The sequence below is a fragment of the Penaeus chinensis genome, chromosome 14, assembly GCF_019202785.1.
Source record: "Penaeus chinensis breed Huanghai No. 1 chromosome 14, ASM1920278v2, whole genome shotgun sequence".
NCBI classification, from domain to species: domain Eukaryota; kingdom Metazoa; phylum Arthropoda; class Malacostraca; order Decapoda; family Penaeidae; genus Penaeus; species Penaeus chinensis.
Window position 1 is genome coordinate 13,653,608 of NC_061832.1, and position 6,243 is coordinate 13,659,850.

A 6,243-nucleotide genomic window follows, 5' to 3' on the forward strand; every position below is an offset into this window, starting at 1 on the left:
AAAAAGTAAAAGTCGAAGGAGCACACATGGTTCACAGTGACTGTAAAATAGTAAAATGGCACGTCCAGCCTAAATACACTTGGGCAAGTAAAAGGGGCAGTACAGCCTTGTTTCGGCATCCACGGTGTAAAATCCAGACAGGTAAATCCAAAGGGTAGTCAAAGCACAGTCAGAGTATCCACTTCTTTTAGCAACATGAACGTGGGGGTTACAATAACCCCCGCGGACGTCGGCGTAGCACACAAATTGCATAAAACCAATTACAAAAACAATTAAACGTTAAAATAAATCATTAAAGAATTATAATTTTGGTAAAAGAAAGACGTAAAAGAATTTGCTGCGATTCATTAATAAAAAATCTTAAAATAGGTAACTTACTCTCGCCGTAAAAGATAAATTAAAATGATGTATAAGAAAAAAGAAATCATACAAAAATAAAGCGGGGCTTTACATACAAGAAATATAAAAAAACGTGAATAAAAAGATGCAGTCGCAGCAGATGTGGATGTCTGTTATCCGCACATCATCCAAATCTTTGTAAACTATGCATGGATAACTAAGGATCTCAAGTTTATTTAAAAATATACAAAAAGGTTGTAAATAAAAGTAAAACACTTGTAAAAAGAAGAGCCAGCGTGGTACAGAAATAAAAAGCGTAAAAAGGAGGCTGGCAGAGGGAAGTGGTCCGGCTGTGCTCGACTCGCCCTGTGGATTTCGGCAGGATGCTGGGTAGGATAGGGATAGGATGGGAGCAGGGAAGGGTAGGATTAAAGGTAGAAGGTAGGACAAACGGGAAAAGGGAATGGAAAAGTGGGAAATTAGCGTAGAAGCAGAAGGAAGTGAAAAAGCGAAGGAACAAGAAGAGGGTGCGAATAAGAGGGGTACGAGGGGGAAATGCGGCAGGATACAGGGCAGGATAGAGATAGGATGGAGGCAGGATAGAGTAGAGATAGAGATAAAAGGTAGAACAAGCAAGGAAAACAAGAAGAGGGAGAAGCTACCGTGGAAATAGAGAGAGAAGTGAAAAAGCGAGGGGACAGGAAAAGGGTGCGGATAAGGGGACGAGAGCGATAGAAGGATCGGAGCAAGGAAGGGGGGAGGGGGATAGGTAGTGGGTATAGTGGGGGGGGGGAGGAGGTTGAAAACCTCACACAAGGTCTAAGCTTGTCATTACCACGTCCTTGGCTAACGGGGAGTTGGGGATCACGTGGGGGCCTAACGTCTACCCTCCATAATATTAACCACAAACCAAGACCCCTTTCATTTACTTGTGCGAACAATATCCGTCTCGTTGACACCTCGTGTCGTTGTAGTGAATTATAATAAAAATAGAGACCCTTTTAAAGACGTCGACCCTTGGTATGAAAGGATTTGCTGCCACCACCTGGTTAAGTCGTCCAGGAACGTAAAATGTTACGTTTAGAAAGTGAGAGACGTCTAGAAGAGGGTAAGCGAAAATGTGTAAGTGTATTGAAATTACCATACCAAGGTTCAAGGGTTAACACTTCGGTTTGCGTGGTTATGTCCGATTTGGAGGACGCGTCGACTTGAAGATAAATGACATGATACGAGACAAGAAGCAGCCCGAAAGCAATCCTAGCAGTGCTGTATATCGCATACCCTGCAGCAGATGCGATACAGCATACTTTGGTGAAACAGGCCGTGGTTTCAGCACCAGGACAACCGTTACCATAGAACTTCCAACGCCATGGTGGTACATATAGATGAAACTGGACATCTCTCCAACTGGAAGGAGGTAGAAATAGTCCATGGAGGACGGAACAAAAAAAAAAAAAAAAAAAAAAGAAGAAAAATCATGGAAGCTGCATACACCGTGACCGAGAATAATGTCAACTCAGCATCGGGCAGATTCAAACTATCCAAGGTCACGGCAGCAATTAGTGGGAGGTTACAGTCTTCAGGTGCTTTGTCAGCTCATATCTGATATATATATATATATATATATATATATATATATATATATATATATATATATATATATATATGTATTTCTGACGAAGATATAATCGAAACCGGTCAGATACATCTCATGCATTGTGAAGATATTCATTCTCATTCATACCTTTTCTTCATATATATATATGTATATATATATATATATATATATATATGTAAATATATATATATGTAAATATATATATATATGTAAATATATATATATGTAAATATATATATATATATGTAAATATATATATATATATATATATATATATATATATATATGTGTGTGTGTGTGTGTATGTATATATATGGATATTATATATACACTGCGAATAATATGTGTAATATATATATAATACACATAAATGCATATGTATATATCTACACATACATAAAAATATAGATTCTCTGCATATATATGTGTGTATATTTAATATATATAAACATTATATATATATGTATATATGTGTAATATATATATAAATACATATAAATACACATATATATACATACATAAATATATATATTTTTGTGCATATATATGTGTATATATATATGCATATATATATATACATTATATATATATGTATATGTGTGTGTGTGCTGTATATGTAAACATATTCATATGCATACACATATTACTAAGCTTGTGGCCTGTGTATTAGTATAGTTGTTATTATCATTGTCCTTCTTATAATTCTACTCCTCATCGTCGTTACCATTAGCATGATTATTATTATGATTATAACTATGATAATAATTGTGTTTATTCCTATCATTAGTCTTATTGTTTTTACCACTGTCATCATTCTTATTGGCCACTTAGTAATAAGTGAACATCAAATATAAGGGTTCAGTAAAACCTTATCTTGCACGTCTTTAACCCAATGCCGCCGAGGAAATTAAAAAAAGAAAAAAAAAATGGTGAAATTGCTATGCTCATTTTTTTTTTTTTTTGTAAAATATCTCTGCACATAGATATTTTTGTTATTTCTATTATAAACATTATAATATAATCGTAAACATTATAATGTTATAACCATTAGTAACAGCAATATGAGACGAGACAGGCAGTACTCGGCTCATTGGTGACTTAAAAACAAGTGTAGCCATCTATGTGTTAAAACAATCAAACAAGTAAACTCACAGTGAGCATGGCATACACGTACGTGTCAATCCTGTCGATATTGGGTTAATTGTATTATTATCTCGGGTATATAAACAATTTCATTAAAAGAAATATTTATTTCAGAACAGACCCGCGTTTTTCCTGCAGCGAGAGCACTGACGGTGTAGTGATCTATAAGAATCATGATTAACCGTTGACCCTTGGTACGCAATCTTTAGCTAACACCACCTGGTTAATTCGTCCAGAAGCGTAAGTTAATATGTTCGTAAAGTAAGAGGCATGTAGAAGGGTGTAAGCGAAGTTAGAGTAATTAAGTGTAAGTACAGAAATTACCAAGGTTCAAGGGCCAATACTGCGGTTAGCGTGGTCATGTCCAAGATGGAGTGCGTGTCGACCTGAAGCCGATAGAAGGTGCAGATTTATGGAGAAGTCTTGACCATCTAAAAGTCTAAGGGAGTAATTCCACTGTTTACGTTAAAATTCCATCCCGGGGCGTTACCTTCCCCTTAAATTCTTCCTCTTATGCTTTATATTTACACCTTTCATCCATTCTTTCAAAAAGTATTGTCACTGCAAGTTCTTTAGTGTAAAATGCAAAATTTGAGACTGAGGGGATACATAATGGGATCTCTTAAAAGATGAGATGAAATCTTTACAAAAGTTTATTTTATTAAAACAAAATCAACGCGAAGATCAAAATGACACAAGAAGTTACCAAAATCAACAAGAGAACCGTTCTCCAGTTTTAAAACCCACTGAGGAAGACTAAAAGGCAAAAACAAACAAACAAACAAATAAAACTGACGGTAGAAGCAAACGCAAGTGTAAAAACGCAGCTATCTTAAAATATGCAAGATAAACACATGAAAAAAAAAAAAAAAAATCCGCAAATAGAGCACATCACCTCATTAAAAGTTTAAGAAAAGTAAAAAATCATGATTCCCTTCAAAGGTAAGCCTAGTTTGGAAGAAAGAAAAAAAAATATATATATATATAAACGAATGACAATTGTTAAAATCATATTATAAAAAGTAAAAAATTACAAGTTTGTTACCCCATAAGGTTAAATGTGCTCTCCTATGCGGATATATAAAAAATAAACGAGACTAAAACTTCATAATATAATAATTATTAATCAACAGTACGTATAATGGTAAAACCACCACACCATCTTGTCACTTGCACTATTTCAAAATACACATGTGGGATTACTGGTAGAATATCAGGTATATGAGATGGCATTCTCTCTCTCCAACCAAATATATTACCTTGGTAATATGGAAACCAAAAGCTGAAATTCTAATTGGAAGTATTGCCATCCAAGGTTGCCAGTTCAGCTATTTTGGTGTTGACTCGCAATATCTATCTATCTATAATGTTTACATATGATATGTATACGTACATATTTATATATATGCATAATGTATTTGTATGTATATCCATATACATGTGTATATATATAATGTATATGTATATATATAATGTAAATATATATAATATGTATATATACAATGTTTAAATATATTCATATTTATATTTTCAGATTCAATTTCCTGTTTTCTGGAACCTAGCTCCTCTTATGGTTCCAGTGCAAAACTGACTCATTTATTTAATCAGCGCTTTTTGGTTTACCTGTATAGATATACCATTTCGAATGCGAAACATATTAGTGATATGCAAGTCTTGTACTGGACATGTTTCTTAACGTTTTGACGTTATAGGATATTTAAAGTTCAAAACAAACCTTGGTTTAAGTTTAAAAGAAAAATTGGAAATTCAATACGATTGAGACGAGCATACGTGATCTCAGTCTTATAATATCTTTTGGCATTTCACATACACGTTCACGTTACACAAGTATGATTTTGTCTCTCTCTTTTCGGTTTTGTCTTTGTCTGTCTTATAAACATTCGATTAGGCAGAAAAAGAAGCATACACGCCAATCAAGATGGTCACTATGTAGAGTCTTAAGTTTGCCTCTAATATTTCATATTATCGTCATCACAGGTACTACCATTATTAAATTCGTTTTGTTTGTTAATGTTATTTTTTTTCCATCATTATTTTGAACTAGTTCTTATCACGACCATTATCGTTATTTTTCCTATAATTGTATACATCATGTTCCTTTCACATATATCATTCATTCAATCTTTAATTTTCACTTCACCCTTTTCTGATCCTCACATATTTTCGAAAGGAAACACGTATATTGTAGTGGACCGCCTGTGTACGTCCCAAACGGTCCCCTACATATCCTTTCGATCCCCCTCCCCCTTTCGAAGAACGGTGTCCAGCGGACACCGTCCACCCTCGCTCCACGGAGGAGGTCGCAGCCTCGTACGCCTCCTAGATCTCCCAAAACCCCTGTTTTTATCCCCCGGGGGTGAGGATGCCCGGCGCGGTGAGGAAGCTGCGGCAACAGAAAACGGGAAGCCCACCTGGAGCGACTCACCTGTGCGGCCTCGTCACCTTTGTTAATGTTTTATTTGCTTTATTTTTCTTTGTTTGTTTTCGTGTTTTAATAAACTTTTTTTACATCGTGTTTTACACGGACCTTTATTTGAAAAGAGACCATCAAAAATGAACTTCTAAAGAAATGTTTAACCTTCATTCGTCTTTCTTATTATAATCTTATCTCAACTTTATTATGAATATTTTACCTTCTATTTGTTTCGTTTTTACACCGAACAGGTTATGAGTTTATTTTACTATGTACACGATGATTCTTTTTTATTTTTACTATTTATTTCATAGAACTTTTATTCATCTTATGAATAAAAGGATATCTTTATTATTAATATAAGAACATTTTAATGTATATTGTAAGTTTTTATATATGCAAGTCTTATGAGAAACAAAACTTAGCAAGGCGGTCCGTGGTCGAGGGCAGTTCAACTGCTGGACTGTGGTTGTGGTGTGCAGGATAAGGTGGTCTCGGAAATAAAAGATAAGTTTTTAAGTTGCATTATACGTGAGAGAAGGTGGTTCTCGTTTCAATGTTTGTGCTTCGTGTTCTACAGTGTTTTATGTCTATTTCGTCTTTTGTGTTTAAGTGTTTGTTTTACTGTGCCATGTTTACGTTTTAGCCTAGTTTTACAAAATAAATAGACAATTTTATAATAACTTTTGATAAGTCCCCGACTCATTGT